The sequence below is a fragment of the Lolium perenne genome, chromosome 3, assembly GCF_019359855.2.
Source record: "Lolium perenne isolate Kyuss_39 chromosome 3, Kyuss_2.0, whole genome shotgun sequence".
Lineage (NCBI taxonomy): Eukaryota > Viridiplantae > Streptophyta > Magnoliopsida > Poales > Poaceae > Lolium > Lolium perenne.
In genome coordinates, this window is record NC_067246.2 from 324,006,280 (window position 1) to 324,030,523 (window position 24,244).

General features: G+C 46.1%; 4 long non-coding RNA genes across 7 annotated transcripts; all 4 read left to right on the top strand.

Moving 5' to 3' along the window:
• Positions 1-8,324: 8,324 nt before the first annotated feature.
• Positions 8,325-10,267, top strand: LOC139837721 (uncharacterized). The gene is made up of 3 exons (XR_011754370.1): positions 8,325-8,447; positions 9,400-9,469; positions 10,145-10,267. It is a non-coding gene; the product is annotated as an uncharacterized lncRNA (long non-coding RNA).
• An 882-nt stretch (positions 10,268-11,149) lies between these two features.
• Positions 11,150-13,298, top strand: LOC139837722 (uncharacterized). Its single transcript, XR_011754371.1, has 5 exons — positions 11,150-11,259; positions 11,658-11,748; positions 11,869-12,010; positions 12,814-12,883; positions 13,082-13,298. It is a non-coding gene; the product is annotated as an uncharacterized lncRNA (long non-coding RNA).
• A 441-nt stretch (positions 13,299-13,739) lies between these two features.
• Positions 13,740-16,291, top strand: LOC127345705 (uncharacterized). 4 transcript variants are annotated; one of them, XR_011754372.1, is made up of 5 exons: positions 13,740-13,812; positions 14,719-14,837; positions 15,079-15,134; positions 15,842-16,024; positions 16,134-16,291. It is a non-coding gene; the product is annotated as an uncharacterized lncRNA (long non-coding RNA). The 4 variants fall into 4 exon arrangements; XR_011754373.1 differs by having other exon boundaries at positions 14,727-14,837; XR_007878856.2 differs by having other exon boundaries at positions 13,747-13,812; positions 14,737-14,837.
• Positions 16,292-17,442: 1,151 nt separating this feature from the next.
• On the top strand, positions 17,443-18,283 carry LOC139837723 (uncharacterized). Its single transcript, XR_011754374.1, has 2 exons — positions 17,443-17,894; positions 17,985-18,283. It is a non-coding gene; the product is annotated as an uncharacterized lncRNA (long non-coding RNA).
• Positions 18,284-24,244: the final 5,961 nt, after the last annotated feature.

Genomic DNA, 24,244 nt, shown 5'->3' on the forward strand with positions numbered 1-24,244 from the left:
TCCTCCTGCAGACCGAAGAAACTTCTAGCGGAGACGTCGAGGAGGTACTGATGCCGTCTACCACCCTGGACCTAGCCACCTCGACGATCGCGGCCGACCAAGTGGCTGACCTAGCCAAGTCCACAGAAAAGCCGATCATCACTACATCGGCTGTTCCTCCTACCTTGGGAGAGGTATACCCCCTCTCCATGGCTCTATCACTTTCTTCGTTGCATGCTAAACTCGCTTTGTTTGCCTTATCAGGGTTGTGATCTCTCGAGCTTGCTGACGTTCGATCCAGAATCCATCGAACCAACTTTTTCCAAGGCAAGTGGAGAGCCGAGTCCTAGCACGGTCCATGGTCCACTCCAGCGTCTCAAGGATTTGCTCTCTTCCTCAATTGAGACTTTGATTGAAAATTCCGAGGAAGTCAAAGGCATCCTCGAAGATATCCAGCCCCATCTCCCTATGACACTGCAAGTGAAGCTCTGGCCAGCTGTTACTCTGTCGGTCTTCAAGTCAAGGGTGCAATCGGCTCGACAAAGGATTACTCTTTGCCACACCCAGCTTCCATTGAGAGCCGATATTGCGGAAAAGTGTCAACGGCTCAACGAGAAGAAGGCTGCTCTGGACGCCAAGACGGACACTTCTGCCAATCGCGCCGAACTCGAGATCCTGCGCAAGGAGCTGGAGAGCCTTGAAGAGAGGGCCTGGGTGACCAAGCAGCTTATCCAAGACAAGGAAGCCCTTATTGTCCGTTCTCAAGATGAAGCAAAAGGTCTCACAGCCGATCTGAAGACCGATCTGGCTGAAATTCGTACCCTGAGCAGTCAGCTGGTGACGGGTAAAGACGAGGACGACGAGGCTGAGATCGCTGAGGTAGATCGCATCCGTGTTGACGCCCTTCACGCCCTCGGCGCATTTCTTCAGTAGGGCCTCCAGAGACAAATGTTTCGCTGAACTTGAGAAGTCGATGAATCTGCTTCGGTTGTACTTGCTACAATTTTTTTTACTGGCCGATTTTCCATCGGCTCCTAATATTTTATTGCCCATGCGTCCATCTACCTGATCTGTGCCCCCCGAGCCGATTCTGTCAGGTTACTGCAGATATCGGCTCTGCGGTTATCGGTAGGATTATACCTGAACATCGGCTCTGCAGTCAGGACTAATGCCGATTTCCCTGAACTCGCAAGCCGACGTAAACCCATATCCCAGCCTTCCATCACCTGTTAGATCGCCGCTGAACGCAGGCGAAGCGTATGGCAAGGATACTACGGGGCGATTGCTGGAATTGCTCCTTATTCTGATTGTATTGCTCAAAAGGGGCTTACATCTCGTTGTGCCAGCCGATGTATCATCACCGGCTTTCCTTCGTTTGAGCAACGACGAAACACACCGGCCATCTCAGATGTAGATGGTGATGTGGTTGATGTCGAAGCTTGTCCCACCGGGCGTGCCAGAATGTGTTGCGGTCAGAAACCCACCGGCGAGCAGCGACGGGCAACACAGTAGAGCCGGGAACAACTTAGGGCTGCGGCTGGCCCTGGTCCCTCCAAGCGATGGCCCGCAAAGCCTCTGGTACGCACGTCCGATGCTGGTGCAAGGCGTGCCACCTGACCTATACCTGGTCAGGAAGGTGATGGAGATGCTTCGCTTAGTTTCCTGCATGGCATACACGTAAACATTAAATACGAGCCTCGATCGGCTCTCAGGTTATCCTGTGAATCGGCTCAAGGAGCCGATCCACCCATGATTCGTACGAGGTGCACGAATATATGGTGGTCCTGCTTGATCAGAATAAAGCTAAAACGATCTACGACGATTTAGGGTTTTCACCGCATAATCGGATCATCCTACTCACGATTGGGCCTCGCGGTCACGTACGGTGATCGTAAGCCGATCCTAGACAAGGCCTAAAAACCAACACGAGGTTGATCCCCGGAACATCCTGTCTAGGGCTAGCAAACGACACCCTACGCGTCGCTGGATCCTCCAACCCTTTGTAAGGCCTAACTATTGCAGATATTAAACTAATCCTTGAAGAACAAGGAGCAACCGTAACGGATCGGATTTACTAAATAATGATCAAGCGGGGTGCCGCCCCTACACCTAAGATAGGTGTAAGGGCGGCTAGATGTATAAGGGCTGCACTACGACAGCATATGATACGAAGAACAATGCTAAGCCTAACACATCTAAGATAACTATGTTGCTCGCCATCAAAAAGGCTTCAGTACGAGCAACGCATGAACAACGAAATAAGCTTGTGCTGCCTAGATCGCAAGATGCGATCTAGGCAGCATGATGCTTACCGGTAGAAACCCTCGAGACGAAGGAGTTGGCGATGCGCCGAGATTGATTTGTGGTGAACGTTGGTTGCTGTTTATTTCATAAACCCTAGATACATATTTATAGTCCAGGGGACTTTCTAATTCAGGCGTGCACCTAACTGTGCACGGGTCCAACTCTATCTTCTAATCTAAAATGCGATCTACTATATCACAGATACAAGGGCAAACTAGCCCAAACTTTACATATAAGACCGATTCACGTATTTCTTCCATATATAACCTTCAAGCCCATCTTGATCGCGGCCCACCTTTGACATCGGTCAAATTCTGGTGATAACACCAGCAACAAGTGGTTCATCACCAAATGATGATGATCACTGAGTAATCATACCTACTGGCTTGGGGTGTGTGTGATGCACATGCTTATTTATGAACAAAACCATTGCTTGCTCATGGATTCATGTATATCTCGCTCCAGCTCCTAGAAATTGTGTTGTTGTAGAGATTTTTGCTTCTGTGATGAGTTGGTGCTTGCCCTGCTCCTCCTAGCTGGTTGGTGCTTGGATTACTTCACCATTTCTTGCTCAACAGCAAGCAGTTCTTGGTGGAACTGTTTCTGGATGGTTTTTGGTGGATTGATGTTTTTCCTGTTCTAACTGTTCTTGTTGTTCTTACCCTGGTGACATGGGTATACCTTTCGGGTACCCATTATTAATATACCCGGCTCGGCCCAATATGGAGAAAGTCCAACAAGGCAACCCGAAGAAGTAGTCGACTAAGACTCTTGTAAAACCCTAGACTGGTTGCATATATAAAGCTAGCCAGGGCACCTAATAGAGGGGGGACAACAGATAGACAACATAACTCCGCTACGGCGGCACCCTGTAAATATACATATGATCATATACTGGATTGCTAGCAGCACGTAGGGATCCTCCGCCGAGGGGACCCGAAGCTGGGTACGTCGTGTGCCTAATCTCGCTCCCGGAATCCCCATCGTCCCTCTCTCCCGAAACCCAAGTCTATAATACGTAGGCATTGGCGAGGTGATTCCTCGTCAATTGGCGCCATCTGTGGGAAGTGCGACGACTGGATTTTGTTATTCGGGCGAGATCCCTCATCAACATTAACGAGAACATCGTTACTGGTCAGATCACATCGGATCATACGCGTTGGCGCGTTCAAGTTCATCATCACCGTACAGATCTTAGCGAGCCGTCGAGTTAGTCGTCACCGCTCGTGAATCCCAGCGGCGATCGGGGACAACCCGACAACGTCTGTGGATCCCATAGGTGCTATTTTCTGAACTCGTTATTACTACTACAAGTTATTTCTATGCTTACCGGCTTGTATTACTCCAGATATGCAGGCTCGTGAATCAAAGCTGCGATTGAGGACAACCCGACCAGATCTGTTTCATTGTGCCGGATCAAACCAGTCACTAGGAGCATGTCTAACAGACCCCTTAAAAGGTCCAACCCTGTAAAATAACCGCCGATATACGGGGTAGGCCTCTACCCGGCCGTCTAGCAGACCCCGTAAAACAGGCCCCCGTGTCGATTTTTTACAGTTTCGACTACGGGGTGGCTTTTGGCCCCTTACTTGTACGGGGCGGGAGGCCGAATACAGGGCCAAAACCTCACTCTTGGCGCGCTGAATTTTCAGAAATCACAACTGCTTCCGCGCGACGGCTGTTGGCGCTCGTCGGTGCCTCCGGCGTGGCGGCGACTCGGTTCGCCGGTGAATTCGCGCCGTGGGTGCCAGCGGCGGGTTGGTCGGCTTGAGGACGACCTGCAGGTGGGCGCGCGGGTGGGGTTGGGGAGGCTGACGAGGTGCAGCTCCACGGCAGCCATGGCGGGCGTCCGGAGCGGGCGCGGCCAAGGCTGGCGGCGGCCGGAGAGGGAGCGGGCGCGGCCAAGGCCGGCCGGAGCGGGCGCGGCCAAGGCTGGCGGCGGCCGGAGAGGGAGCGGGCGCGGCGGCCGAAGCTCACGCGCGTCCGTGGCCGGCGGGGCGGGCGGGGCGGGCGGCCGTGGGCCGACGGCGGCAGCGGGGGGCGGCCGGCGGGCAGGCGCGGCGGCGGAGGGCTAGGCAGGGCTGGGCTAGAGGAGGAAGAAGGAGTGGAAGAAGGGGAATTTTTTTAATTTGGCATATTTTCGGAATATTCCCTTTTACAGTTTAGTCATACGGAGTCTGCTAGCTCGGATTAGTTTTCGGCCGGTGAAAACTGAATACAGGGCCCTCTACTCGCGTTTTAAGGGGTGAAAAAATACGGACCCTGTTAGACATACTCTGATGAAGCATATATCAGACGCACGCGCCGCAATTGATTATGCACGGACGAAGCTGTTGTGCCGAAGGCACAACTATCGGCCGGCAACCACGTACACGCTCGTGTATCCGGGAAACAACATTGAGCAGCGGCTCTAAGAGCATCTCCACTCGTCCCCCCGACGAGACCCCCGAGCGATGTTTTTCCCATCCGGACGGCGAAATTCGGCCCAGTCGCGCCCCCGGTTCCTCGTTTTCGTCCGGATTTGGCCCTTCATCCATCCGGCGAGCCCACGCCATCCCCGGCCCCACGGGGAGCGCTCGGGGACTCCAGACGAAACGAAAGCGCGCGAAACGTTCCCGCGCGTCTGGTGGCCCCAACTTGTCGGCGAGAGACACCGATCGTCGTCCTCATCGCATCGTCTTCCGCGCGCTGTAAAAGCATGCCGCCGGTCAGCATTCGCCGGACGCGTAGCTTCCACGCGGCGAGTTAATGCCGTCGCCTCGGTTTCATGCGCGCCTACCGCTATTTATCGCCGAACTACCCCGGCTGCCCCGCATTCACCTCCTCGCTCGTCTTCCCCCAAATCATCCCCGAACTCGAAGGAACCAGCAATGGCGAACGACGGTGCGGCCAACAACGGCTTCGGCCGCCGCTCTCTCCACCAATGGGAGGGGCGACTCCTGCACGCAGCGGGCTACCCTGCGCCGCCGGACTTCCGCGCACCGGGAGGCTGGAGGCTGAGCGCAGGCGGCGTGCCGATCCCGCCGCCGCCAACCGGTGGCGGCGCACTCAGGGAGGCGATCGACGAGGTGCTCGTCACTCTCAGTGACGAGCAGCGCGCGGATCCGCGCTTCTTCCCCGACAACCACGAAGCGTGGATCGCGTTCTTCCGGCGAAGGTACGAACGCGAACTCGCCGCTTACGATGGCCCTCCTCCTCCTCCGGCAAGGAACAACGCCGTCGGCCGCCGCCGATGGTGGAGCGCGCCCAACCGCACCCTCGAGAATGTGCTCGCGCACATCGAGGACGGGAACTCCCCTGTCCTGGGGATGCCGCCGCCGGTGGCGGCTACCGTGTCGCGCCGGCACGGTAGTTCCTGGATACCGAGGAGGATGGCGCCGTCCTCTTCATCATCGGGCTCGAGGTCGACGTCTAGGTCCGGCGGGTCGACGCCGGCCACCGTCAAGAAGGAGTGGCCGTCTCAGGCCACCGTGAAGAAGGAGCCGGCGTCTCCACCGCCGACCAGAGGGCGCAGCAGCGGCGCGCTCGTCATCCGCGACCAGCCCTCCTCGCCGCAACGCGGGCGGAAGAGGAAGACGGCGAAGAATGAGGCCGCCGCGGCCGCCGCCAACCAGCTCGCCGAGGAGGCGGCGAAGCGCGCGGAGGACGCCGTGGTGGCGGAGGCAATCGCCAGGTCGCTGAAGGACCTGGTGCCCGCCGACAACAGCCTCCCCATCGACGCCGCGCTGGAGTGGTCCAGGCGCGACTGGGAGCGCCAGGAGGCGGAGCAGCAGCGGCGGATGTTGGATCTGGCCGCCGCGCGACAACTCGCCACCCGCGCCGCCGCACCGTCGTCCTCGTGGAACGCCGCGCCCAGGGAGGTGATCAAGCTCGAGGAGAGCAGCGACGACGACATCTACCGGCCATCGCCTCCACGCGCCGGCGACGCTGGCCAGGGCACGAGCCGCTGGTACGAGGCGCCGCCGCCCCAGGACGACGCCGGCTCCAGCGACGACGACGACGGCGGCGACTACACGACCTTCTACCGCCATTTCGGCATGTAGAAGGCCGCTTTTAGTTTTAGTATTAGTTTGCCAATCGCCGAATTCAAATATATGTACGAATTCGGCCTATTTATGTACGAACTCGCCTCTATATGTTAAATATCATTAAATTTCGCTTATGTTTGAACGAATTCGCCTATTTTGTCTGAATTCGTCGTATTACGTTGCATCCATCCTGGGCTCGCGGCTGGGAAAATGGGCCTCCCCACGCCAAATCTTCCTCCAATCCGGACGAAAATTTCGCCGGATTTGGGCGTGGGGAGCCCAAACGAGTGGGGATGCTCTTAGCAATAGAGCAAGTCTTGATGCATACGCTGGCTGCAGCGCGGCGATACGCTCATATTCAACCAAATCGGAATTGGGGACCAGATCTGTTACGGGTCAAGGCGATGGCGTGCACTCACAGCATCATGGAAACTATTGTCCTGATAGGAATTCTTCCTATAAATGTTTAAAGACTACTCAGCCATCCAAGGCACCTGAGAGGGGCAAAACGATCTGAGCCACCCGTTTCACCCTCTACAGTAAATACTCAGTCCCACTTTTCACAGCAGCCGTCTGATCGGTGAGTTTTTTCCTCACCTGCTCATCTTCCCAACGAGTCTATGACGCGTGGGTTCAGCAATATGCGGGGCCCAACGGTCAGAGGTAGCTACGGGTGTTAATTCGCGTCGCCTTTGAGTCTACAGCGGCTGAACGGTGAAAACCTAGATCGGGGACACACCCAATCCACTCCCCCAATCCCCGCTCCTCCTCTCCTCCCCAACCCAAGTCTCTTCTCCTCCCCAATCGCCGGCCGACCTCTCTCTCCCGCTGCAGCCACGCGTGATGCCGGAGAGGCCACTCCCCAGGCGCTGGAGAAGCGTGAGAGGGCACTCTCCCAGCCGCAGAAGGCGTTGGATTGGATGGAGGCGAGCGCCGCGCCGCCTCTCCCCTCGTGGAAGGCTATGCGTGCCGAGAACGCGCTGGGAGGATCCGCGGCGGCGGCGACAGGAGGCGCCGGGCGCGGCCGGAGATAGGCCGGCGCAGGGTGGATCCGCTCCGGCGACGACCGGAGGCGACGGGCTCGCGCGGGGCGGATCCACGGCGGTGGCGACTGCAGGCGCCAGGCGCGGCTCGTCTACGTCGCGGCCTCGTCCTCTCCTCTTCGGATGTCGCCGCGGGGAGGCGGCCGTACCGGCGTTCTGGCGAGGAAGGAGCGCATCGGGCCACTGCGCGTCGCACACCTATGTCGCGGCCTAAGGTCAGGACGGGCAGGCGGCCGTGGCAGCGTTCCTCCCCGGCGTCGTCTGCATCTTCCCCGCCAACATCCTTGGCGGAGTTCCTCCCCAGTTTTTCCTCGGTCAGCGGTGACTCGTGGCGGAACAAGGGCTCCTAAGACGGCTCACGCGTTGCGGAGGAGCTGGGTCGAAGTCGCTGCAATGGGGTGAGCGCCGACGGAGTTGGCGACGGGGAGAAGATGCACACAAGGAGGATGGCACGCAGGGGGTGTGCTCTTCCTGGCTGGGAGGAGATGACGTGATTGATGTATTCTGCTTTGAATTTGTATAATTGATTCAATGAATTGTTCACATATGCTAATACGTTTTCTCTGGTTGTAGTGCAGGCTCAGTGTGAGATTTGGACTGAGATTGAGACTGAGAAGTGCTATTTGCTCATTTATAGACCCTTCTTTTTTACTATGAGATTTCTTCAACTTATTTTTGCTCCCGAATTGAGGTATGTTTCTTGAGAGGTGGAAAATCAGAAGCTGTGTATGAACCGTACTGGTTGAGGAGCATATGGAGATGAAGAGAATAGGAGCTTATGCCGGCTGGGTTGTGGTATTTTTATAATATGGAGATCAGGTGGTTCTACAATCTCATCTTAGTGTATCCTAAATATATCGTTTTTATTTCTGCTGTAATCTTGCTGATTTGATGTGGTTAGTGTAGTAGTAAATCTTGCAGCCACCAACTGATGCTTTTGAGGTTTAACTTTTGCTTTTTTTTCTTGAGTAGGTTGGTCTAAAGGTGAAGAGCTTCAAGGCCTTGTCAGTTTGCAAGGCGCTGGTTGTTGATGTGAGCTTATTTGGAGCCTCCAGATTATCCTGGGCATCATCAAAAGGATGGCAGCAATGGCGTAAGTTCTGAATAGCTCTGAATCTTGAATGATTCCACTGGACACTAATTACCAGTTTGTTGTTTCGCTGGATGTAGAAGCAAATTAAGATGTGAAAATGTGGGGATTCAATAGCTGATAATTTTTTCTGCTTGGCTTACTAAAAAAGAAAAGCTCTATATATGATTGTGACAGGTTAATTGTGAAGATATGAGACTTCAAGAAATAACCTTCATATTAGGTCTGGTAGTCTACATCCCCAACTTAGTGTTAAGGTTCGTGTTGACTTTTAAGGTTTGTGTTTTTAGCGCCTGGTGGAGTGACTAAATTCGTGCCTTGTGGAGCGCAATGGTATATTTCCTTTAACTCGAAAAAAAGTTTCTGTAGTTTATATACATGTTGTGCAGCATATAGCACGTGGTTCTTTTGGAATTTGATTTCTTTAGATCATTTACCGATCTTTAGGTAGATCTGGGTAGGGGCATTGTTGTACGAATCTAAATTGACTTTTATTAGTTTATTTACGTTTTTTTTTTTGCGCTTATGCTTTGGTAGTTACTAAATCATATGTTATTGTTCTTTTTGGGGCTTCCGTCGCTCTCTACTTCAGAGACTGTTGTTGGTCGCTATGTGATGCCTATGGTCGTGTTCAGTTTGACGAGATCTTTAATTTTTGAAGTTACAGAAAATTTTAACGTTTGTGTTTTTAGTGCGTTGTAAATGATTCTCACTGTGATCATCCAGGATAGCAGGTGTAGTTCTATTGAGCATTAGTGTTCTGCTTCCATATATCATGTTGGATAGTGATTGCATCCAGATTTTTTCTATTGTTTCTTATTTTTCCTTCCTGTTTACATGGCAAAGAGATCTGTAGTTCCCAAGCATACGCGGTAGGGCCTCTAGAAATATTTCCTGTTTTAGAGTACATCTGTCCATCTTATTCCTTCCTCACCAATTTAATTCTATTTTGCAGCCAGACTCTGGATGTCCAGGAGTTTCTTACACCACAGCATTAGTGTTCGTGGAGTCCATTGTTGTTGCAGGTCTACCCATTCTCCCCATCTCTATTTCCCCTCTTTCTTCTCATGTACATTGGCACTATTTGCTCCCTAGAATCTATAGTATGCAATACGTGCTACTGACCAAGCATTTGATAGCTTGAGTAATGGACTATAATAATCGATCTATTTCATCATACATGGTCGTAACTTCTTGTGATTTGAAGATTTTTTTACATAGGCATGCGAGTGTCCAGTTGAAATTCCACTTGGAAAGAACATTTGTTGGCTGAAACTATGTGATACAGAGAATGCCCTATGTCTGATTGCTGGGTCCATAAAACAAAGAATTTGAGAAATATGTAGACTTTGAAGGACCGCTCATCATGTTAATCCCCCGACTGTTGTGAAAGCTGCCTATGAGTTTGTTTGGTCCCTAAACTAATAGTGTCATGTCTTATGGAATATATCATGCGATGTTAAGTGTGTAGGCACTCAAAATACCTTTATACAATTGGATATGAGATTCGTACAGCGCTTAGAACAAAGACTAATTAAATGTTTTAAGCTCTGTCCTAAAAAAATGTTCTAAGCTAGACATAATTGGACCACCATGACAGTGGATTTTCCTACAGTTATCTTAAATGTTTCATTTGTCAAGGTTGACCTCTGTTACATGACATACTCTAACCAGGAGTGAGATGTTTGTTGATGATACAGGTTGCAAACCATCGGTTGGAGATCTGCTCTGAGGCATACCAATATATTTTCCAGTGGGTATATATAAATTTTGTTGTGCTAAACAATTACCATAGTGGCAATGCTCGTTTAGTTAAGTTGTACATGTCTTTCGAGGTTTGCGTGTTATGTTGAATATGTTCATTTCAATATATTTCATTTAGTTGTGGGATAATTACACATACATTAAGTTGTACATGTTTTAGTGTGGCTTCTAAAATGAAAAATTATCAATCCTTCTCCATTCATGTAGTCTTGCAGTCCTACAACCTAAAATATGATGTTATGATCTGTGCTTGACTCACACGTAAACATTCAGAAATTTTTGTGTATTTCAGAACATAAATCTATCTTAATTAGGTTAATATTGGGTGCCTGTTTTGACTAGGCTTTTGGCTATTAGGTGAATCTGGGCTAAAAAAACATCATAAGTATGTTTCTTCATGCACTTCTCGCCAGTTAATTTGGATGTTGCACCCGCATTTGAACTTATTTCTATACAGTATTGTGTACTGATACTAATATGTGTATCCTCTCTCTTTTCTGCCAACTCTTTTTTTGAGGCCAGTTTGGAGGCTAAATTGATTTTGCGCTCAAGCATTGCTAGATGACTTTCTAGGAAGCTGCATTGACATATGCAAATTTACTAATTTTCGGAATACTCCTGCACGATGAAAATATAGATTTGCTGGAAGCCAAACATGTGAGTATTCTCTTAGCGATGTTTTTCAGTTCTTTTAGTTAATGCTATCTCAACACAAGCTTTGTTTTCTTCTTCTGAATATAAATGCACATCTGTAGGTATACTGGTGTATAATTTTGTTAAGTTGCAAGCCTCGTTCTCCCCTCCTCACGGCGTGGCCGCCGCCTCTCCACCTGCACTCCAACCTCATCGCTTCTTCCCGGATGGTGCCTACTGGGAACATCCCCCTCTCTCACCTCCACTTTGTTCTCCTACATGGCTTGTTGTCTGTTTGGCGTTATGGGGTGAAGGCGAAAATGGCGCGATGGAGGGAGAAGCACACAAAAGGAGCGGGATAGAGATGGAGCTAGGAAGAGGCGCTCTAGCGGCCGACGAAGCAGGCTTCGGGAGATAGGTCGGTCGCCGTCCTCATCAGTTCAGCGGCAGATGCGGCCGTGCCGCGCTACCGCCTCCCAGAGCCTCTACCGCCGTCCTCATTTAGAGTTCTTTATCGATTTGGCCAGTCTGTTATCAGCTCATTACAACTGATGGTGTTGATGATGATTCACAGCCTTTTTTTAGCTTTGGCATGGTCGGATTTTCACAGTCCGTATCTTTTCTCTACATGGTCGAATTTTCGGTTCAACTGCTCTATACAATAATGTACTGGTTTGTAGGTTTGTGAATGATTTTTGGAAGCTGTTGTAAGATGTTAAATTCTTTGTTCATGTCTTTTTAAGAAGTGTGCTTGACAACCCCGCCATCCAGCATTTTGACTTTTAATTGATAATTGATGTTTTTTTATGCGTGCAGGTCTGAAGAAGAAAAGAAGAACTTGTGAACGTAGTCTCCATATTTGGGAATGGAGAGAAAATTAATATGAGGAAGCTAGAGGAGAGCCATGGTGAATGACTTTCTTTCCTACTTTATGCGTCTCGGCTTATTTGGTTCTGCTCGATGTCTTGCCTGGGTCGGATTGTGTCTCCTTGCACTCATCCTCTCCTTGATCTCCACCCATATTCAGGTGGCGAACAAGGGTACAGATTAAGGACGTCGTTTGCGAAAGGCATGAGTTTGGTAGGCGAGGGCACCATGTACAATGGGAGGAAGGACGTGTGAACCAGAGACTTTTGGCAAAGGCATTTGTATATCTCAGTTTGTTATTGGTGAGTTCCATCTAAAATTCTTTGACTCGACAAGCATTCTAATTGCTCTTAAGTGAATATTGTGTCATTGCAACATGTGAAACAGAATTCAGATTATCTTCTAGGAGTTTTATTGTCAGCTTTCAAGTATTGTGATTAGATTATCTATATGGGATCGGTATAGTGATTTTTCTTATGTATATAACTGAAGAATGTGTCTATTCTAAAAATAACCAAATCTGTAACTTTAGGATTGATTTCCCATTTTTAACAAATAAACAAAGTGAATGGGTATTCTCTACAAGGATTTTTGCTGCTTTTATGGCTCCTCCCTGGTTATGTCTGACGATGCTGCTCCATTTCTCTATGAAGCGAGTCTTAATTTCTCTTTCTCACCCTTCCATCATATATTAGCTTTCAGATAAGGCAATTTTCTATATTCGTTGTATTCTCAATACAAAGACGTTGACAACCAATAATGCTTGGTTCTATTTTTCGACTGTTGATATGTCCTTTAAACTGAAGTGTGAAGGTGTTAATTTTGTGCATTGCATTCGTGTGTCCACTTCAGCTACTCATAAACCTGAAGTAGTGTGTTATGAGTAATCTGATTTCGACACTTCTTTGTGGGGTAATCTGAAGTACTGTGTTATGAGTAATCTGATGGTACACCTTCTGCTTGCTTGCACAAATAAGTAGATAAATTCAATGTATATACTGGTCTTATTGTTCTGTTACAGATGTTATTTCGTTGTGCTTCTCTCTTTTTGTGCATATGTTCTACCTTTTGTATTTATAATATCTTCTCGTCTTCTATTGTTAAGGCTTGGCTGGTGAACTTGCTGACTGCCGGTAATAATATGTCATGAATGTTGAAGAAAAGCCGTGTGGCAGGTACATTTACAATAAACTCTTAAACTTAGCTGACTATAAGTAGGAATAAATTGAATTCTATACTTTTGTCCTGGCTACAAAGACGGAAAATAACATAGTATAATAATGGAGCAGCTGTTTATATATTTGAAATTTATTGTCCAATTCTCAATCACTTCATGTCGAGCTACCAATATTGATTTTTCATTCCTTTTTCAGGAGAGAAATTTCTTCATAGCATCGACCATCAGACCACCACTAGTAGTGACCAGCGAGAGATAGTGGTAGAAGGTAGTTAAAAAAGTTGAACGAATCGTTTTTCCAGTAGAAGCACCAATGATAGCAAAATTGTTTGATGTATAGCATGCATACATGTTTGTATTATAGTTCAATTCTTTAAGGACTTCATTTTTGGAATTTGACTTTTGGAACATTATAGGCTCATACTCCTTCTATCCATTTTGCTCTGTTCACAAAGACATGCAATGATATTTGATTATGTGGTTGTTTCATGACTTCATGTGTGTTAAACTGGGTATTTAGAAACTGTGGTCCTACATTGACTATCATATTTGATTCTCTTAATCACTCGCATGATACAAATGCTTATAGTTATAACCAATGGAGAACTTGTGTTGCCTCAAAAGAATGGGCATGCATTGGAAATTTCTTTCGGTCAATGGAGAACATGTGTTGCCTCAAAACGGAGCTAAAGGATGGGGATATAGTTGAGTTCGGAATTGCAGTTTTCTCATCTACTGATTCCGCCACTTGCGCCATAGCGCAACAGGTCATCTTCCACACCTCTCTTTTCGTGTGTCTTATGCTTTGTTGTGTCCACACAATAGTTTTTCTCAAATTCTACATCTCCTCTCTTCAGGCTGCAGGCAGGGAAGCGTACTGGAGGGTGGCTGCCGGGGCTTGGCATGAGTTCTTGATGGCATGGTGAGGTGAGAAATCTTTGTTCCTTCCTTTTTGTTTTTTTTATCCTTGTTTCAGTCTTGATTGTTTCTATAGTGATTGTGACAATCCATGCTATCTTCTTTCCCCTACATGGTTAGATTTTTGGTTAAACTGCTATGTACAATAAAATAGTGATTCGCTGTGGGAAAGGCTTATGTTGCATTCCCCGATTTATCTCCAGCAGCAAATACATCGTTACATGTTTCAAAGTTATGAACTCTAAGCGGCAAACATTGGAAAACAAATCGGTGGCTTTATATTTTGAAAGCTGGACGCAAATCTAATTTATTGATGTACCGTTTCTAAGAATTTGATTACCCATTCATGCATTAATACTTTGAGAAGTGTACCAATGTGTCCTTCTAATTCGTATATGATGCATGAACATGGTGGTTAGCGTAAGAATCATCCATTTGCCTCACGTTTTTCTTTTGGAAAGTAGACCACTGGATATTTCACCCGTCTTGACATGTAGAGTATTTTGGAGCAGTACTGTACTTGACATGCATAATTATATTTACTTCATTTGATGTAGATTCCAACTCAATCCATATTACTAGAGATGACCTTCTACATGCGTTATGAATATATGACCTATAATTCTTTTACCGATTTTATTTGCTCTTTATAATTCATTGATACTATTACATTAGTATACTGAAATAAAAGTAGTGCATGTAGATTAAGAAAATCTTCATTTCTACATAATGCAAGCCTTTGCCATGATTGTCCTTCTTCTTGGTACTTATTTATTTATCATCTGAATTAAGTGTTATGTCCCTATTATTGTTGTCCCTGTGCATCTTAATTAAGTGTTATGGCTCTACTAGAAAATGCATCATGTCCCTTCTTTTCTATTTTTTAAGAAAATGGTTCTTACAATCTGATTTAAGGGAGCAAGACATCATCAGGTTTACTTACTGATGTGGCCTCTGCGTCCCGTGCGCTGGTGGTGCAGTCCTCTCAGATCAGACACAAGCAGGTAGTTGTAGATACCGTATCTTCAAACGAGGTAATTAATCATAAACAAGTAACTGTGCAAATTTGTTTGTGACATATCTGAGCTTGAAATTATATGTACACAACCCGCATTAGGCCTTGGGTTTAGGATGGTTTGCGACCGTGTGTTTGTTATTGAGGTGCTTCATAGTTGTCATCCTCTAGCGTTCTGGTCTTTTTCTTTTTCTTGAGTAAAGCACTCTGATTTTCAATTGCTAGCTAATTGATTCTTTTCCTGAACACAATGTGCGCAGGACTGAGAAAGAAGAGCAGATTCTAGATAAAGAGTATGGTGGAGAAGAAGACCAAGGTGATTTATCTCTCTTGTGAACACAATCAAGTTTAACCCGAGCAATTGGTTAATTGGTGCTTATTGTTAGTAACTAAATATTCCTTAAGTATATAAAGCACATAAAATGTCATTGTATGTATCAGGATGTTATATGCTATTCATGCTCTGAGAAATATTTCCTGTAGCTTTCCAGGTTATGTGGGTTACCCTTGTGTTTGATAGTCCATTCTTGGTTGGTGAGTACATTATTTTTTAGAAACATGAGTTTACCAAAAATATCTCTGGCCTAGGACTGTTAGTAAACAATTATCCATTATAAAGAACAAATGAAATTTAGTGTCAGTAGTCCCCCAACAATAACCTTTAATATGGTTTCCTCATGAATTATTACACTTTAGAGTTCAGAGGGTGCCATGATACTCAGCTTCTTAGAGCAGCTCAGCGACACCCCTTGCTAACGGTTTGATCTTTCACTTTGTTGCTTTTCTACCGTCCAATCTCACTATTTGATGAAAACTTTTGTCACACCGCTGGTTAGTTTGGTAGAATAGGTGCCATTGAATGATACTCCCAGTTGCCTATCATGTAGGGATTTTGAGGTATTATTTTGTGCTATTGATGATAATCCACTGTATTATAATTAATCTGTGTTGTAGAAGCTTTAGCTGATCTGGTTTTGTATCTTTCGAAATAGATTTGAAGAGGTTGCACATGTTCTGTTTCAGTTACTCATAGCATCTACAGAGTGGGCCAATATTCGAAAAGAGCACAAGACTTGAGGATTTGAGCATGCTTGTAGGCTAGAAGCATCAACTTCAGACTTCGTCACTTGTTGACAGTCTAAAATTGACCCTGAACTGATATGGGCACTTGCTAAGCAAGATGTCAAAGACAAGCACCAGCTGAAGGTTCTACCCCAACTTATATAAATTGTCTGTTTTAGTATATTTTGTTAATTTCCATGTAATATGTAAACCATTGAAGTTAGATGTTAATCACACCATGTTTGGCATGCAGATGAAATAGAAAATACAGCCGGTAAAGGCACCAACGAAGGAAAACCTTCAGGCGTCAAACATGATGGAAGGATGTTGGATGGTCAGGTAATTAGTATAATCTACATGCCTCAATGGCCTTTGTGGGCTGCTGATGATCACCCCACATACTATGCAATTTTACTCTTTGGTGCTTGCACATCCATGAAATCCATATCCATGAAATCTGGATGTACTGGATTCCACATGCTGCATGCATAAGTTTGGTTCTCTCTTATATAGAGTCCCCAGTTTTGTTCTCATGTGTTATAGCATTACAGCAAGTATATTATGGCAATGAGGAGTTTCATTTTAAATTTGTATTATTCATGTTTTCTACGGTCATATATGTTCTTCTCATTTTAGCATTGCATGTATTACTCTGTTTTACTATCAAGGTGTGTCTATTGTTCTACACAGCTCGTCACCGTCAGTAGCTAGAGATTTGTCTGATACTTGCTTGTGATAGCATCTACTTACTCGTAAAGTGTACAAGTACAAACTTATTCACAGTATTATTGCTTTGTCCTACGGTAGTATTCTAGCTTAGAGTATTTTGGCTTTGTCCCGTGGTAGTACTCTAGCTTAGAGTATTCTAGCTTTGTCTTATGGTAGTATTATTGCTTTATGGTTCTTCTAGGTAAACCATCTCAGCTTCAAGATCAGAATTCATTTCTTGGAGGCACTGGTTTTACTAAGCCATGTTGGTATTCAGGTGCATTGCCTTGTATTTTAGTTCATTATAACAATACTTCTTGGGTAAAAATGATCCATCAATTATTTTTGTGGGAAGCAAGATGTTTACGATGCCCTCATTATAACAACACCCATCATCTTGGCATCATTCCTGCGTTTTGAGTGATGACAGTGTGCTTAAGGAGTATTTTTGATGTGCCATTAGGTCAAGTTAAATAATGGGAGCAGGTCACCGCTTAAATATTATCATCACTCCCTTCAGTTGGGAGAGTGACTATTATTTGTGGCCCTATAACTGAATATAGGTAGCTTATGTTTATGTACTCCCTCTGTCCCAAAATGTAAGGCATCTAACGATTAGTCAAAAGTCAACATTTTTTTAAGTTTGACCAAGTTTATACAATAATATAAACATAATATTGGAAATTAGAAAGCATGAACTTTCATAGTCTGTAGCTTTGAAATATTTGTTATTACCACAACCCTTTTGTCATTGTTGTGGGCTAGCCCTTCAAATCAAATGTAATTTTGAAGTCATTCTTATAGCTACTTTGCCAGCTGCGGTACTTGATCAGGAGTAAGCCAGCGATGGCTTTACTAAACTTACATCGTTTCTTTTATTCGACCCTGCTTTATTCATTGGGTTTGCTACTTTATAGACAACCATCATATGCTAGAAAGGAAGTGTGCTAGAATTATGTTGCAGGCCGTAAGTACAATATGTGGATGGATCAAGAACTATATATAAAATGATGCATTTCTTTCTGCTTGGTCAGCCTGTAAGTTGATGAAGAAAACTTTGGCCTCATTAATAATATGTAAACTTGTTTGGCGGCAGGCTTTTGTCAGGCGGTGGCGGTAAATTCTAGCGCATGCATTTGTGTGGCCTGTTGTAGCCAACATCAGCTGCAGCATGTGGACAGGGGGCCTCCTCTTTTCTCTGCCTCCAGCACTCTGGTTTTCAATTGCTAACGGATGTTTTTCTAAACACGATAACACGATGTGTGCAGGTTTGAGGAAGAAGAAGGAAGTATCAAGAAGACCCAAGGTAATTTTTCTCTCTTATGAATAGAAGAATCTTAATCGCAATGTGTTCGTAGGAAACCTACTCCCACTGACATGGTGAAATTCAATATAGATGGGGCATTTCGTGAGGAGTTGGAAATCGGAGGTTGGGGTACAATTTCCAAGGACTAAACGGGTTATTAGGTTTTTGTTGCAGGTGGAATGGTCAACTCACTTGTGCATCACAGACGACACTTGTGCATGCAATTCAATTCCATTTACTGAACAATATTGTATTAGTCAGGCTATTTTTCTTTCTTCTATAGACTGATCCTCAAGCTTGAATCTAACCTATATGTCTTATGAAACTGTCACAATTCAATTCAACTATAGGAGTTGAGGTCGAACTTATGAATTGTGACTGATCCTCAAGCTTGATGGCATGGTTCGAAGCTGGATTTGAATATAGTTCGACTTATGAATTGTGACTGATCCTCAAGCTTTGAATATGTCTTATGAAACTGTCACAAGTCAACTTGTGCATGCAATTCAATTCCATCACAGACGACACTTGTGATCAGCTAAATTCCAAGATAATTCTTAATACTAAAATAAGCTAAGACTTATAAGTTAGATTCTGCCATTTGCGCGATAGCGCAACGGGTCATCTAGTCTGCAAAGAGAGAGAAAAGAAAACCGTTCGTAGGTTGAATCAGGTTCCGGCCAAGCACCCATCAAGTACCAAGGAAATAAGGAGTGATCCATGCCAAATGATCCTTGGAGAAAACCACGTGAGGAAAAAAAAATAACTAACTCAATACGTACACGCAATGAAGGAGACGAGTTCACCCAGCGATTCGCCGTGGCTGCCAACTACTACAACTACGGACAATTTTCATCATCCATCGAGTCCGAACAAACCTACGTCACCATCGGCTCTGGAGGACTCACCCATGGCAAACTTGGCATCCGACATGAAAATTATCAGGTGCTATATTTTCTACTTGAAAATTTATTTGGTCAAATATTCTTGGCTTGTGCTATTATTTTCCCGCGAATTTGCGCACTACAATATAGCTGCAGATTGAAACAAAGCTTCGACTACCCTGCCCGGTCGACCATGCTCGCTGTCGCGCACTCGTCATACTCGGAGGCTCGCCTATCGCGGATCCGACGTCACAGACTCGATATGTTCGGATGCTCACCCGTCGTGCATCCGCCATATCGACTGCGTCCTCTTCATCGACTATGTCGGCTACATCTACTACTTCCGGCTAGGCACAGCGTGACTACAGACTGCGTCCGAGGAACGACTTGCGTCCACATCGGCTTCACCACACTCGATAAAAAGCTAAGTTTTCCTCTTCCTCCAAGACTTAATTATTTATTTACTTTCGTCGTACCCGAATATTCGAGGGCTATGTCATTACTATGTTACAACAAATACACCAGACATTCGGGGCCGCACCATTACATCGTTACACCAGTGGATTTATTACCTTCGGCTCTGGATATATCTTTTCCGGCTCAATGAAATTATTTTCTTCGGCTCAGTGGAATTATCTTCTTTGGCTAAGTGGATTTATTTTGTTCGGCTTACTGGATTGGTTTTTTTCGGGTTATCATTGGTTTTCTCTAATATAATACGACCGGACGGATTTCTGCTGGATTCATCTTCTACGGTTATTACTGAATTTATTTTCTTCGGGTCAATGGATTCATCTTCTATGATATATGTGGATTCATCTTCAATATATGCTTCATATTTAATGGCCTTCAATGGGTTCAACAATTTCATCGAATTTTCTGGCGGAAGTCAAAAACAGGTTACATATTCATGGAGCAAACACTCGGGGGCTCGACAACAACTTCGCCCCCGAGTATAGCTACAACATAATATTCCAGGCGACCACTACTTCGGCACAACGTTTTCAGCAACGCTGGGGGGCTCGACAACGACTTCGCGCCCCGGGTCACAACTGCGACACGACGTCTAAGTAACAATCATGATGTCACCGCAGCAACTCTCGGGGGCTCTGCTATTTCTTCATCAAAAATTTGGCGGCAACTATTTTCGCTATTTGGTGGCTTCTACTTCGGCACAACTTCTTTTCTAAACTCAAAGACTTCATCGCGCGTCGACTCCGTCGTGCTCAATAAGCTAAGTGTTCCTTCATTTTACACAAAATTAATTATTGTTTACTTTCACCGCACCCGACACTCGGGGGCTGCGCCATACTTCTTCACTCTACATCTCAGGTTGACAAAATAAGAATTACGCCGACAAAATTGTGTTCAAAAGAGAACTCGACGAAATCTTCTTCAGGGAGGAACCCAACAAAATTGTCTTCAGGGAGGAACCCGACGAAATCTTGAGGGAACCCGACAAAATTGTCTTCAGGGAGGAACCCGACAAAATCTTGAGGGAACCCGACAAAATTGTCTTCAGGGAGGAACCCGACGAAATATTGAGAGAATCCGACGAAATTATTTTCAAAAGAGAACTCAACGAAATCTTCTTCAGGGAGGAACCCGACAAAATTGTCTTCAGGAAGGAACCCGACGAAATCTTGAGAGAACCCGACGAAATTTTCTTCAAGAGAGGACAGGACCCGACAAAAAATTTCCTGAAGGAGAAACCCGAAGAATTTTCCTCAAGGAGGACCCGAAGAATTTTCCTCAAGGAGGACCCGAAGAATTGTCCTCAGGGAGGACCCGAAGAATTGTCCTCAAGGAGGACCCAAAGAAATTTTCTTAAGGGAGGAACTCGACGAAATTTTCATCAAGGAGGAACCAAAAAAAAATCATCGAGTTCTTTAGCTCGTCATTTATTCCGACCAAGAGCATCAGCGATGTACCTGACGACAATATAGAAGAACCCAATATATTCGGCCATCCCATCATGCCGCGAAAAATATAAAAGAGCCCGAAAAATGGGTCATTACATCAGCTGAACAAGGCGCTAGACAATATATTCTCGGAGCGCATCCGCCGCGGTAAAAACTCCGAATGCCGTGACTCGTAAAAAGGTCAGGAAGGTAAGACCCCAGGATCCGTCCTGTGTGGCGTGGCATCGCACCCGAATGCACTCTGTCACTTTTTTCCACATCAACAGATGTGAAGAAAAATCCCGGCGAACGCGTTGTGGACCCGATAATTTTGCTGGAATTCAGGTTTGGTAAGTCCTACAGCGTCACGTTCTGAATTACGCCAGTATCCCGAATTCGTGTCCGGGGACGCGAGTTTGAAGTAGGTTTATCCGGATTTGCCACTAGAGCAATTAACTGGTACCTGATCTGTCAGATGAACCGGCCGCATTTACCAATATCCATGTACATTATATTTGACGAAGAAAATATAGTGTCTCTTTGGTCTCGAAGAATATGAAAAAGAGAAAAAGCACGGAAGTTTCATTTGGTTCTATAAATATATAAAGATTAGTAGACTCAACTCAACTCTGTGACTCAAGTGGAGCCTACACCCATCGGGAGCGCTGAATTTCATTAAGTCCTCCAACAGGAGTCGATAAAAAGAGGGGTTGAGCCCAAAAAATATAGTCAAGTTCTTCAACAAGTAGTACAAATTGAGTCTATGCCCAAGTGCAAGCACTTTCCCATAGACTCGGGGGCTACTCCCATCGGGAGCGCTGGCCGCGCACCCGATAGAAAAATAACTTCGAGAATCATCGACATCATCTACGCTACACATGATCTACGACATTGACAAGATGAATTTCCGGATCAATGGCCTCTCCTTGTATTTCTTCGACTTCGGAGATGATTATGCTTGGAGTCTCTACGCAAGTCTTCGACTTCCCTAGACACTCGGGGGCTGCTGACATGGGTATACCATTCGGGTTCCCATTATTAGTATACCCGGCTCGGCCCAATATGGAGAAAGCCCAACAAGGCAACCCGAAGAAGTAGTCGACTAGGACTCTTGTAAAACCCTAGACTGGTTGCATATATAACGCTAGCCAGGGCACCCAATAGAGGGGGGACAACAGATAGACAACAGACAGACAACATAGCTCCGCTACGGTGGCACCCTGTAAACATACATATGATCATATACTGGATTGCTAGCAGCACGTAGGAATCCTCCGCCGAGGGGACCCGAAGCTGGGTATGTCGTGTGCCTAATCTCGCTCCCGGAATCTCCATCGTCGCTCTCTCCCGAAACCCAAGTCCACAATACGTAGGCATTGGCGAGGTGATCCCTCGTCACCTGGGAAGATGATGTCGATGAGAAGCTAGAGTTTGGCTGCTGAAAAGTTTATATACTCCTCCTCTGATCACTTCCTTGGTCGACATCAGTGTGTTGTGTGTGTGGTGACTCTTCCTTGTGTGTGTGTGTGTGCTGGTGAGCATGCATGCTGCCTAGTGAGCTGCTTCTACTGCTCATGTTGGTACTTGTCAAATGTGGATCAGCTCGGCAGGGTTGCTGTTATCCTTCCCATTTCTCTTTTTTGACTAACTTGCCAAGTGGCTTTGCCACTTGGCTTAATTGTTGTTTCTGTTTTCTGTTTGTGAATGCAGGGATCAAGAAGATGATCTAGGATCTCTCCATCTCATGTTGATCAAGAAGTTCATGAAGATTATGTAGTGTAGTTTAGCTAGTTCCTATTCTTTGTAATTTTCCTTTTCTTTTTTATTTATCCAATTTCTGAAATCTGTGTTGTAATATTTAATTCATATGAATATTGTAAAGACAATGTAAATTGTACGTGATGATCAATAAAGCTCAAATTTCTCTAATGAGCTTTTCATATATATTTATATTCTTTTACATTCATAATTTTCCAGTTTATAATATTGTTATATGATTTATTCTTTATTTGTATTATAATTTGACTTAATGAGGTTTGAGTTTGAATTTAAAACTCAACTTGTTTCAATTCAATCATGCAACTTAAGATAAGATATGAAATGTTCCCCTCTCTTCTCGAAACCCTAAGTTTAGAAATCATAAGGTCCAAGTTTGTCGCACTCTCGAAACCCTAACCCTATCTGGTGTCGAGAGAGAAACTTGTCCCCTCTAAGATGTAGTTTGCAATAAAGCGTGAAATTTCCCCAGATTTTACGATGCAATGCACATCACTTTCTAAAATCTACCCTGCAATCGTCTCGAATCCTGGGATATTACAGCCATTTGGACAAACACGTTGCTCTGTGCCCTATTGTCGAAGAGGTGGCTTAGAGTCACCATCTTCGCCTCTGCGCTGAAGGTAGGCAAGGCATCCATGACAACGTAGTAGAGGGCGATGTGGACGTCGGGAGGGGCAGCATTGCTGATGCCATGCGCCACCGCTTTGACAACTTCTATGATCAAGGTCGATCATGTGGCCAACGTCCTCCTTTTGTCAGCATCAGCTGCAGCTCCTGGACCCTCAGTGCTAGCGCCAACACTAGGAGAGGTAGGGTGGTCGTCCTCACCAAGCATAACCGTATCAGAGTCCTGAGTGTCAGGGTCATCTACTCCAGGTGTTCCTAGAGGCTCATTAGAGCCCATGGCATACTTGTCGGTGGCTAGGCCGAAAGCAAAGATTTGCCGCATCTATGAGTAGCTGGCAATTAGATTGTTGAGGAACTCGGCGTCCTTTGGGTTAGCCTAATACATGGGACGCAGAGCTCGAATGGGGGAAATGGAGACGAGACTTTGGGCGGTGAGCCATGCGGTGATATAAGGGGTTCAATTCGGTGGGAGGTGATGAAATTTCTTCCATCGGCTTTTCGTGGCTCCGTGTGTGCTCGCGCCATCTCCCATCTTACATGGGCGGGCTGCAACTTTTCCCCTTTTCAGCCGCACGGAGCTTGGCTCGCGGAAAAGGGTGGAATCAAGCGTTCCTCTACGTGCAACGAAAACGCTGCTTTGAGGAGCGTGCGGGCCAAGGTTTTGAGACGGATCAGCCTACCAAATCACCCCTTTTTAGCCCGATGAAAGCCAAAAACACGATTGTGAGCAACCAATCACGCCCTTCCTATATTTCCTCGGTGAAATATCCGTAGACGTGCTATGGATCACTTTTCGTTTTCGAAAACAGGTTATGTGTCGCGCATGGCACCTCCGTCTCTCGCGTCCGGTGCAGCAAGGGTAAGGCTCCAAGCGCATGCGACGAGAAACACTTGGGGCGCGTTTGGTAGCCTGCATGGATTTTCTGCACCACTGCACCAGCGAGATGGGCCTCCTTGCGCGTCGCGAACGGGCCATGTGCCATGAAATGCGGGTCGTTTGGTATCATGGGAGGCCTTTTCTGCGCCGGGGAGGGAAGTCAGGCCGCATTGTTTGGGTGCCTGCACATACTACTTTCTTCCTTGCCCGTGCAGCCCACACGCTATTTGGTTGCAGATATGGGCGAGCTGTGGTAACCCCTCCCCTTAGAGTGGTGAGGTT